This window comes from Haematobia irritans, unplaced genomic scaffold, assembly GCF_050003625.1.
Source record: "Haematobia irritans isolate KBUSLIRL unplaced genomic scaffold, ASM5000362v1 scaffold_8, whole genome shotgun sequence".
Classification (NCBI taxonomy): domain Eukaryota; kingdom Metazoa; phylum Arthropoda; class Insecta; order Diptera; family Muscidae; genus Haematobia; species Haematobia irritans.
In genome coordinates, this window is record NW_027445841.1 from 95,775 (window position 1) to 109,196 (window position 13,422).

Sequence of the window (13,422 nt, forward strand, 5' to 3'; positions counted from 1 at the left end):
TTTTATATAGTACCAACCTTCAAATGATTTGTGTCCAAATTTGACGTCTGTAAGTCAATTAGTTTGTGAGATAGAGCGTCTTTTGTGAAGCAACTTTTGTTAGTGTGAAAAAAATTGAAAAAAGGGAATTTCGTGTTTTGATAAAATACTGTTTTCTGAAGGGGAAAAATACGGTGGAAGCAAAAACTTGGCTTGATAATGAGTTTCCGGACTCTGCCCCAGGGAAATCAACAATAATTGATTGGTATACAAAATTCAAGCGTGGTGAAATGAGCACGGAGGACGGTGAACGCAGTGAACGCCCGAAAGAGGTGACTATTATATGGCGTTATTGGAGCGTTTGAAGGTCGAAATCGCGGCAAAACGGCCCCATATGAAGAAGAAAAAAGTGTTGTTCCAACAAGACAACGCACCGTGCCACAAGTCATTGAGAACGATGGCAAAAATTCATGAACTGGGCTTCGAATTGCTTCCACACCCACTGTATTCTCCAGATCTGGACCCAGCGACTTTTTCTTGTTCTCAGACCTAAAAAGGATGCTCGCAGGGAAAAAATTTGGCTGCAATGAAGAGGTGATCGTCGAAACTGAGGCCTATTTTGAGGCAAAACCGAAGGAGTACTACCAAAATGGTGGCAAAAAATTGGAAGGTCGTTATAATCGTCGTATCGTTCTTGAAGGGAACTATATTGAATAATAAAAACGAATTTTGACAAAAAAAATGTGTTTTTCTTTGTTAGACCGGGGACTTATCAGCCAACCTGTTATCTAAGCTAAGCACTTAAAAAATGGAATAAAAATGTCAAAGTAGACGTTTAGCGATCTTGGTTCTTTAAAAAAGCAAGCTTTGAATTAAAAGAAGATCAAAGTGTATATCTTTATACCCTGTATCACTTGTGAATCAGGGTATACGTTAGTACATGGTTGCAAGACTTGGAAGTAGACACAGGGTGTCTTTGGCGGTGCCCTGAGCCGATTTATCAATATCCGTTTGTCTGTGACCAAGTTTTTTTAATCAAAGTCCAGGTCGAATTGGACTGACATAATTGACTTCAAATTTGGCACTAGTGCTTTGGGACCTTACCTTGAATTGCTCCAAATTTGGTACAGGTGCACACTGAAAGCATCGTCAAGTGTGCACAAATTTGTTCCAAATTATATATCTTTTGCACCTAATTGATCCCAGGAACCAGAGTTTCACATTAATTTGCGTCAAATTGAACATAACTATTGAGGAATTGTTAATATTAAGTTATTGAAGAGAAAATGTCAGATACTAATCCATACAAGGCTGACTATTCATACATTTCATCGACGGCTAACTCGATTTTCCATAATCTGTAGTATAGATCTGGAGCGCGGAGATGATTCATTTCATAATTCTCGATCATTTAGATGATCGAGAATTATTCCTGGATAAATCATTCCTGGATAAATCATAAATGATTTGGCGCCAATGATTTTCATCTATATTTATACCCACCACCATAGAATGGTGACGGGGGTATAATAAGTTTGTCATTCCGTTTGTAACACATCGAAATATCGATTTCCGACTATATAACGTATATATGTTCTTGATCAGGGAGAAATTCTAAGACGATATAACGATGTCCGTCTGTCTGTCTGCCTGTTGTAATCACGCTACAGTCTTCAATAATGAAGCAATCGTGCTGAAATTTTGCACAAACTCGTCTTTTGTCTGCAGGCAGGTCAAGTTCGAAGATGGGCTACATCGGTCCAGGTTTTGATATAAACCGAACTCCCGATTTGGGGTCTTGGGCTTATAGAAATCGTAGTTTTTATCCAATTTGCCTGAAATTTGAAATCTAGAGGTATTTTATGACCATAAAGAGGTGTGCCAAAAATTGTAAGTATCGGCCCATGTTTTGGTATAGCCCCCATATAGACCGATCTCCCGATTTTTCTTCTTGGGCTTATAGAAACCGCAGTTTTTATCCAATTTGCCTGAAATTTAAAATCTAGAGGTATTTTATGACCATAAAGAGGTGTGCCAAAAATGGTGAGTATCGGCCCATGTTTTGGTATAGCCCCCATATAGACCGATCTCCCGATTTTACTTCTTGGGCTTATAGAAACCGCAGTTTTTATTCAATTTACCTGAAATTGGAAATCTAGAGGTATTGTAGGACCACAAATACGTGTGCCAAAAATTGTGAGTATCGGTCCATGTTTTGGTATGGTCCCCATTTAAACGACCTCCCGATTTGGGGTCTTGAGCTTATAGAAACCGCAGTTTTTATTCAATTTACCTGAAATTGGAAATCTACAGGTATTTTAGGACCACAAATACGTGTGAAAAAAATTGTGAGTATCGGTCCATGTTTTGGTATGGTCCCCATTTAAACGACCTCCCGATTTGGGGTCTTGGGCTTATAGAAACCGTAGTTTTTATCCAATTTGTCTGAAATTGGAAATCTAGAGGTATTTTAGGACCGTAAAGAGGTGTACCGAAAATGGTGAGTATCGGTCCATATTTTGGTATAGCCCCCATATAGACCGATTTCCCGATTTTACTTCTTGGGCTTCTAGAATCCAAAGTTTTTATCCTATTTGCCTGAAATTGGAAATCTAGAGGTATTTTCGGGTCATAAAGAGGTGTGCCGAAAACGGCGAGTATCGGTCCATATTTTAGTATAGCCCCCATAAGAACGATCTCCCGATTTAACTCCTTGGGTTTCTAGAAACCGTAGTTTTTATCTGATTTATCTGATTTGCCTGAAATTGTAAATATTCTGGTATTTTAGGCTCACAAAAACGTGTATCGGATTAAGTTTTTATCTGTCCATTTGGTAACGCCTCCATATAGACCGACTTGACTTCTTGAGGGTGTAGAAGGCGCACTGATCATGAAAATTGCTTGAAACTCAATGTAAAATTTCCAGATTTTACTTCTACAGACTTAAGATTTCAAATCAAGACGTTATTTTATAATTTTCTTGCACACTTACAAGAGATGTTAATGATTCCTCTAAAACTCAAACAAAAATGGTTCTTATAAATCCAGAATCTGATATAGTCCTCATAGGTGAAATCTTTAAATTTATCTTCGGGAACTGTCCTCAAGTTCTCAAGCCCTCCTGAAATTTCAAAGGAAACCCAAATATTTGGTTCATGGTGGTGGGTATTTAAGATTCGGCCCGGCCGAACTTAGTGCTGTATATACTTGTTTGTGTTAATTTTTTCTCCTATGAGAGAGCGTAATTTCGTGAATTGCAGTTAAAAAGTACAACAAGTATAAACGGCCGTAAGTTCGGCCAGGCGGGAGCTTATGTACCCTCCACCATGGATTGCGTAGAAACTTCTACTGAAGCCGATGGCAAGGTATCTTAAATCTTCCTAACACCGTAATATATACCACATAGTCCATACGTGGTATATATTAACCCTCCGTCATACACATGTTTCGATAGTCACATTCGTAACACATGGGGCCTGGCCAGACCCATTATGCATTTTAATGTATATATATGGAAAATATGCTATTTTGTTGATATTATTACATTATTACTGTCGCATTTTCCGTCCTGATTTTTTCACACATCGATAGATAATAATTTTAGGAGGGTACCAGAAGTTTCAAGTCACTAGCTATATTATAAATGTATTTTAATTACAATTAGAATCGCAAAATGTCTGGTCAGACTCATGTGTCTGTCCGAGGGTTTAACCAAAAAAGGCCGATTAAATACGTATATAATTAAGTTTAAAGTTTCTATAGAAATAAAATTTTGACAAAATTTTCTACAGAAATAAAATTTTGACAAAATTTTCTATAGAAATAAAATTTTGACAAAATTTTCTATAGAAATAAAATTTTGACAAAATTTTCTATAGAAATAAAATTTTGTCAAAATTTTCTATAGAAATAAAATTTTGACAAAATTTTCTATAGAAATAACATTTTGACAATGTTTTCTATAAAAATAAAATTTTGGTAGATTATTTTTAGCTCGAGTGGCAACCATGATTATGAACCGATATGGACCAATTTTTGTGTGATTGGGGATCGGCTACATATAACTATAGACCGATATGGACCAATTTTGACATGGTTATTAGAGAACATATACTAACACCATGTACCAAATTTCAACAGGATCGGATGAATTTTGCTCCTCTAAGAGGCTCCGGAGGTCAAATCTGGGGATCGGTTTATATGGGGGCTATATATAATTATGGACCGATGTGGACCAATTTTTGCATGCTTATTAGTGACTATATACTAACACCATGCACCAAATTTCAGCCGGATCGGATGAAATTTACTTCTCTTAGAGCAATCGCAAGCCAAAATTGGGGGTCCGTTTATATGGCGGCTATACGTAAAAGTGGACCGATATGGACCAATTTTTTCATGGTTGTTAGAGACCATATACTCACACCATGTACCAAATTTCAGCCTGATAGAATGAAATTTGCTTCTCATTTGCAATACCATCCGACCTACATCAATAACAACTACTTGTGCCAAGTTTCAAGTCGATAGCTTGAAACTTCATTTGGACTAACTTACGGTTTACAAGACAACACACAATCCATGGTGGAGGATATTTGGCCGTATATACTTGATGAATATAGGGGGCTAATCACGGCATTCGGTATCGAGAACTTTTGATCGAAATCTAAATTTTTCGGATCACGGGAGTCGATATCGAGTTTTTTGATCGACAATTTTTTCGATTGGTAAATTGCAATCGTAAAAGATTTTTCACTTGTTTTTTATATTGTTTTCGCCATATAGGAATAGTAAATATATTAGTTTTAGTTCGAATTGTTGCTAGTTTGTAGTAAATTTACATGTAATGAACCTAATTTGAATATTTAGGACTAATGCAACTCCAATAAAAGTTAAACAAAAATTGGTAATAGTCGAGTTCGGCAGCGAGCATCCTAGCTTGGCAAAGAACCATACATAAAGTGAACATGCTAGATCGATATCTAAGAGATTGTGATCAACCAAATACCGTACCATTCAGTGACAACATAACGCTTCTGGACCATCTTGTAAGAATAGTGAATTATGAAGGCTTCCACTCGCAAAAAGTTTTAAGACGGCAGACAATCATAAAGTGACAGAATTGACGTTGACATGCCACCAAAAATTATTTTCCATTTGAACGCCTCCTTCGTCAGCCGAAATCGTCCATTGAGCCTGCAAAAGGTGACTTTATAACAGTGCACACCATTTCAAACCCATGTACTTACACCAATAACAATGTGCACTTTTATTCCTTATTTGTCGCCGAATTATTTTATATTCATCTCATCCTCCAATTAGGAAGGAATTCGGAGAAATGTAAAAAGAGATATGGGTCCATAAGATATAACGCAATACAATTTACTTTTTACTTTGAAACCTCCAAAAACATGTTTTTTCTACATTCTATTTTGTGACGCTAACTTAATTTTGTCATTTCATTTTGTTCTGCTTCGTTTTTTGCTGTTGGCAACGCTTGAGAAATTGCATCAAATTTCGATCGAATCCCGTGATCCAAACTTTTAATCGTATCGACAATTTTTTCGATACGATTATGAATTCGATATCGAATGCCGTGATTAGCCCCCAGTGAACCAGAGAATGAAGCCGAACCATTTTTGTCGGCGCCGGCTGACATTAAATTGTTGCCTCCGGCGGCTTGATAGCTAATCCGTCATAAAATTGTTAATTTAGCGACTGTCAATTATCCATTCTAAAATAAATTTGAAGTTAACCGAATGATATAGAGATTAGTTGTACAACCAATCATACAATCAAATTTAAATTTTATTAAATTTTTTCCAAAATTATTATAGCAGCTTGATATTCATTGCTTGTGGGTAGAAGTTCAAAATTTTGGCAAAAAAATACAACAATTATTAATAAATTTTCTCTGGTTTACATAAATAAGGTTTGGTTAAGTGGCGGATCAGTGGTGTCAACTGAAAAGTTCAATGAGTCGGTGCCGCCAATTTGGACGCGATTCAGCGGCATCATTTTCTCCTAAGAACTCATTAAACAGTCGAAAGAATAATTGTAAACTTTGCCCAAATTTATTCCCACAAATATTATTGAATCTCTCGTTAAATTGAATTTCGGGAATAAGTGATTCTAATTTATGATCCAATTTGTCGCAACAATCATAAGAGACAAAATTTATTAGATTTTGATTACATGGAATTTCTAGCTATATAAACATCGTTAGGACAAAAATACCGTGTCACAAGGATCTTAACATATTGTATAACATATTACTGGGAGTGCAAGGGTGATTTGTTACACTTATCAACCCACCCTCGAATATATGTTATTCGTCGTTGTTTTGTTTCATTTCTTTTTTTTTTTTTGCTCTATAGATGCCATCTTAGAATTTACCCGCATCTCATCCACTCAGACAGGTTGATTAATGAGCTTTTATATTTCTTACGTTTTGTCAACAAGAAAACCTCATGTTTCTTATTGTTCGCATTGCTGTTGCTGTTTTTTTTTTTTTGCAGGAGTAAGGATTAGTAGTGATTGTTTCGGAGACAGCACATGTTACTATGTGTTATGTGGGAATAAATGCGTAGAAGGATATGTTTATTTTGATATCATAGATCATTACAAATTTGTTTGCATAACGAAATATGTAGAGGTTATTTTGAATAATAGAGTGGGCAAACTTTCACTAGAAACGAAGACGGTTTTTATATGCTTAATGCCGATTGCACTTCGAAGTGATAATATAGATTGCACCGAATGATGAAATTTTCTTGATTTTTGATCATAATTGATTCCGCGTTGGATCCACTTCGGACAAACCTTTATCATAGCCAAATATTGGTAAAGCAAAGATGTGCAATTTTAATTGATATCTTTATAGTGTTTTCTCGTTCATTTTCACAGTCATTTCAAGGATTTTTTATTTTGTTTTCAAGCTATGAATGCACAGAGAAAAAAATTAAACCGTTTTATAGGAAGAATGAATTATCTAGTGCGAAAATTGAGCTAAATTGAGCTAATTTTTAAAAATAAAAATGAAACAAGTTAATTTTGCGTTTGTTTAATTACCGACTTTTTTCTGTATGTGTACCCCAAAAACCTTAATAAAGGACCCACCTTATATTCTCTCACAAATTTACTCACATGAGCTTTGAGATAAAAGTGATGATTTCGCAATGTCAACATGCAACCATTTTGTTTGGGTTTTCTTAAGTAAAGTAATTTTTCACCCGGATAACATGAAAACAATAAAACCGTTATGAAACAAAGTTTTTACTCTTTCCCCTTTGTATATAAATCCCATGTTAAAAAAATTCAAAAAAAAACTTCTATGAAAGAATTAGAGATTTAATAGACATTTAAGAAACAAATATTTAGATTGTTTCAAAACATAAAAGAATCAATTTTTTTTTAAGCAAATTGCGAAATGTTGAAGATAAAACTAATAAAAACTAGAAAAAGATCTTAAGCTAAAAAAATAGATTTTTTATGATTAAAAGGAAAAATCAACAAGTATATATGGCTGTAAGTTCGGCCAGGCCGAAGCTTATGTACCCTCCACCATAGATTGCGTAGAAACTTCTACTGAAGACTGTCATCCACAATCGAATTACTTGGGTTGCGGTACCTTTTGCTTAATGCAGATTTGCCGATGACAAGGTATCTTAAAACTTCCTAATACCGTAATATATACCACGTAGTCCATACGTGGTATATATTAAACTTAAAATGGCCGATTAATTACGTATATAATTAAGTTTGACAAAATTTTCTATAGAAATAAAATTTTGACAAAATACAATTTTGACAACATTTTCTATAAAAGTAAAATTTGAACAAAATTTTCTATAGAAATACGATTTTAACAAAATTTTCTATAGAAATAACATTTTGACAAAATTTTCTATAGAAATAAAATTTTTACAAAATTTTCAAAAGATTTAAAATTTTGACAACATTCTCTATAGAATTAAAATTTTGACAACATATTCTACAGAATTAAAATTTTGACAACATTTTCTACAGAAATACAATCTTGCCAAAATTTTCTATAGGAATAAAAGTTCGACAAAATTTTCTATAGAAATAAAATCTTGACAAAATTTTCTATAGAAATAAAATTTTGCTAGATTATTTTTACTCGAGCATGATTATGAACCCATATGGACCAATTTTTGTGTGATTTGGGATCGGCTATATATAACTATAGACCGATATGGACCAATTTTGGCATGGTTATTAGCGGCCATATATTAACACCACGTTGCAAATTTCAACCGAATCGGATGAATTTTGCTCGTTCAAGTGGCTCTGGAGTTCAAATCTGGGGATCGGTTTATATAGGGGCTATATATAATTATGGACTGATATGGACCCATTTTAAATAATGGTTCTTAGAGACTATATACTAATACCATGTACCCAATTTCAGCCGGATCGGATGAAATTTGATTCTCTTAGAGGATCCGCAAACCAAATCTGGGAATCGATTTATATGGGGGCTATATATAATTATGGACCGATTTGGACCAATTTTTGCATGGTTGTTAGAGACCATATACTAACACCACGTACCAAATTTCAACTTGATCGGATGAATTTTGCTCCTCTAAGAGGCTCCGGAGTTCAAATCTGGGGATCGGTTTATATGGGGGCTATATATAATTATGTACCGATATGGACCAATTTTTGCATTGTTGTTAGAGACCATATACTAACACCATTTACCAAATTTCAGCCGGATCGGATGAAATTTGCTTCTCTGAGAGGCTCGGCAACCCAAATCGGGGGATCGGTTTATATGGGGCCTATATACAATTATGGACCGATGTGGACCAATTTTTGCGTGGTTGTTAGAGACCATATACTAACAATATGTACCAAATTTCAACCGGATCGGATGAAATTTGCTTCTTTTAGAGCAAATTTGGGGGTCCGTTTATATGGGGGCTATACGTAAAAGTGGACCGATATGGATGTGATTGCATGGTTGTTAGAGACCATATACTAACACCATGTACCAAATTTCAGCCGGATCGGATGAAATTTGCTTCTCTTAGAGCAATCGCAAGCCAAATTTGGGGGTCCGTTTGTATGGGGGCTATACGTAAAAGTAGACCGATATGGCCCATTTGCAATACCATCCGACCTACATCAATAACAACTACTTGTGCCAAATTTCAAGTCGATAGCTTGTTTCGTTCGGAAGTTAGCGTGATTTCAACAGACGGACGGACGGACATGCTCAGATCGACTCAGAATTTCACCACAACCCAGAATATATATACTTTATTGGGTCTTAGAGCAATATTTCGATGTGTTACAAACGGAATGACAAAGTTAATATACCCCCTATGGTGGATGGTATTAAAAGAACAATAGCATTAAAATTTGATTGAAAAAAGTTGAAAAATAATAATACAACTGGATTGAGAAATGAATACTTATTCAAATAATATTTATTAATTTTCCTTAAACTCAATTTGATTTCAAAAATAATAAATAATAAATTTTAATATCCAAGACATACTTTGTTTTAACTCACTCTTTTGCTTTCTCTGCAAAGGACTTTCATTAATATTTCTACAATAGGTTTTCTCAAACATTCGAAATGCGGCCATTTTCACAATAGAAAAGAAAACCCAAGATATAAATAACAGAATACGATGTCATTTCGTTGCCATTAACCTGAGGTTATGAAAGTTATTATAAAATATCTTGATTCATTTCTTCATCTTACTCGAGTTGCTTATATTAAGAGTGGAATCATTTTTCCTCACTCTCTCCATCAAAATAATGATGGAATAATAGACAATAATGCTACTTTTGAAACAACTTCACTTGACTTTTAGTTTGGCTGTTTTCTTTTTCATTCTGAGCTTTCAGCAATTTTTTGGCTAGTGGCCAAACAATTTTGTTTATAGCTAGAAAAGTAGTGAGGAGGCCAACACGAATACCAAAACCAACGAAATTTATGCAATGTAAAGAACGATGTTAGATCGCGGTAATTTTGTGTGATAATATTTTGAATTGGAAAAATGAAAATATTCAGAAAATATATGATTATGTTATTGAATTTCAATAATAAAAATTTAATTTTTTTTGTTTTGAGAAAAGATATATTACAGAAGATTAAAATATACCCAATCGGGTCAAACCTTATTTAACTACTGTAAAAGGAAAATGAAGATTAATTTTATAAATGTTTAACTATACTGTATTACAAAAGCCGAAATCACAAAAATATGTAAATATTTTCCGACAAATCCAAGGAAATTGTTAGATAAAATTATTTTTTTTTACACTTGTAAAAATGTCCTTAGCGCCAAACGAAGTTCAAGATGAGCAATTTCTTTCCACAGTGTTTCAAATGGAATTGTGTAAAGTGTGAAATTATGCAAAGGAAATTGTCTATATTGGATAAACTGTGCTAACCCCCTGAATATTACATTTCAAGGAATGGGTTTCATTTAAATGAATAGAGGATGATTGTTAGGAAAGTGAGGGTCAAAATTAAAAAAAAAGTTAATTTAGAATTCTATATAAAATACCGATATAAATGAGTTAAATTGTAACTTTTCCTTTATAAGAAAAGTCGTTGCGCTTTTTTAATATAAGTGAGCTAATTTTATGATTATTTTGAAAACAACCAAGTTTTTATGGTTTTTGGCGAGTAACCTCAATTTATTTTTGGAACTCGTTTGCATTATGAAAATAAACCCCAATATTTCAAATGAAAATAAACTCAATTTCTTTTCTGTAATAATTCATTTTACATAAAACACATTTTTATACCCTGTGCCACACTGTGGAACAGGGTATTATAAGTTAGTGCATATGTTTGTAACACCCAGAAGGAGACGAGATAGACACATGGTGTCTTTGGCAATAATTCTCAGGGTGGGTCCCTGAGTCGATATAACCATGTCCGTCTGTCCGTCCGTCCGTCCCTCCGTCCGTCTGTGAACACATTTTTGTGATCAAAGTCAGGTCGCAATTTAAGTCCAATCGCCTTCCAATTTGGCACATGTTCCTAATTTGAGTCAAAATAGAACCCTATTTATTTTGGACGAAATCGGTTCAGATTTAGATATAGCTCCCATATATATGTTTTTCTGATTTCGACAAACATGGTCACAATACCAACATTTTCCTTGTAAAATCGCCACTGCTTAGTCGAAAAATTGGAAAAATTGCTCTAATTTTCCTAAACTTCTAATACCTTTATATCGAATGATAAATCATAAATAAACTTTTGCGAAGTTTCCTTAAAATTGCTTCAAATTTAAATGTTTCCCATATGTTGTTACTAACATTGTGTTCCACCCTAACGCTTTAGCCGACTTAAATGTTGAGTCTATAGATTTTGTAAAAGTCTATCAAATTCTGTCCAGATCGAGTGATATTTAAATGTATGTATTTGGGACAAACCTTTATATATAGCCCCCAATACATTTGACGGATATGGTATCGAAAATTTAGATCTACAAAGTGGTGCGGGGTATAATATAGTCGGCCCCTCCCGACTTTAGACTTTCCTTACTTGTTTTTCAATTGTTGTTTAGGATCATTCACCACAACAAGTTATAATAAAATTTTCGATTTTAGGCTTCATTTCTATTAAATCAGAAGTGAAAATGCGCCCTAATTCTATTTTTCGTGCTTCATTTACATTTTGTTGTTAGAGGCTCCGCAAACCAAATCTGGGGATCGGTTTAACATATATATTGGGGCTATATATAATTATGGACCGATGTGGACCAATTTTTGCATGGTTGTTAGAGACCATATACTAACACCATGTACCAAATTTCAGCCGGATCGAATAAAATTTGCTTCTCTTAGAGGCTCCGCAAGCCAAATCGGTTGATCGGTTTATATGGGGGCTATATATAATTATGGACCGATGTGGGACAATTTTTGCATGGTTGTTAGTGATCATATAGTAACATCATGTACCAAATTTCTGCCGGATCGGAAGAAATTTGCTTCTCTTAGAGGCTCCGCAAGCCAAATCTGGGGATCGGTTTATATGGGGGCTATATATAATTCTGGACCGATGTGAATCAATTTTTGCATTGTTGTTAGAGACCATATACTAACGCCATGTACCAAATTTCTGCCGGATCGGATGAAATTTGCTTTTCTTAGAGGCTCCGCAAGCCAAATCGGATGAAATTTGCTTCTCTTGGAGGATCCGCAAGGGGGTCCGTTTATATGGGGGCTATAGGTAAAAGTGGACCGATATGTCCCATTTGCAATACCATAACAACTACTTGTGCCAACTTTCAAGTCGATAGCTTGTTTCGTTCGGAAGTTAGCGTGATTTCAACAGACAGATGGACGGACGGACATGCTTCGATCGACTCAGAATTTCACCAAGACCCAAAATGTATATACTTTATGGGGTCTTAGAGCAATATTTCGATTTGTTGCAAACGGAATGACAAAGTTAATATACCCCCATCCTATGGTGGAGGGTATAATAAGTGAATACAAAAAATTTCGAAAATAAAATTTTAGAATCAGTTTAGCTTTTTTCGAATTGACTACCTACCTTTGTCATCAATTATGGAATTGACTACCTACCGTTGTCATCGAATTGACTACCTACCTTTGTCATCTGCACGGTAGTGGCTCTGCAGTATTTTAGGCCATTTCCGAAGAAGCGCCGCCTAGAAAGGACCGACACTTTGCTATTTGTAAGCGTCAGTCGTACTCTCTAAACTGCTCAAGACGGCCCCATGAAAATTAGCCCCAAAGCCTAAATGAAATAGGACCCCAAAAATTATATTGAAAACAACCAAGTTTTTATGGTTTTTGGCGAGTAACTTCAATTTATTTGTGGAACTCGGTTTTATAGATTTTTGTTGAAAAGTTCATAGACTTTTATTTATTTTTTTTATTATGAAAATAAACCCCAATATTTCAAATGAAAATAAACCCAATTTATTTTCTGTGACAATTCATTTTAAGGTAAGCACATTTTTTTTTTTCAATTGTTGTTTAGGATCATTGCCCACAACAACTTATAATAAAATTTTCGATTTTAGGCTTCATTTCTTCTAAATCAGAAGTGAAAATGCGTCCTAATTCTATTTTGGGGTCGATTTTCGTGCTTAATTTACATTTTGTTGGGGCTCATATTCATTATGAAACGTTGCCCCACATATTATGAAAATAAACCCCAATATTTCAAATGAAAATAAATCCAATTTCTTTTCTGTAATAATTCATTTTAACGAAAGCACATTTTTTCAATTGTTGTTTAGAATCATTGCCCACAACAACTTATAATAAAATTTTCGATTTTAGGCTTCATTTCATTTAAATTAGAAGTGAAAATGCGTCCTAATTCTATTTTGGGGTCCATTTTCGTGCTTCATTTACATTTTGTTGGGGCTCATATTCATTATGAAACGTCGTCCCACATTTGCGGTC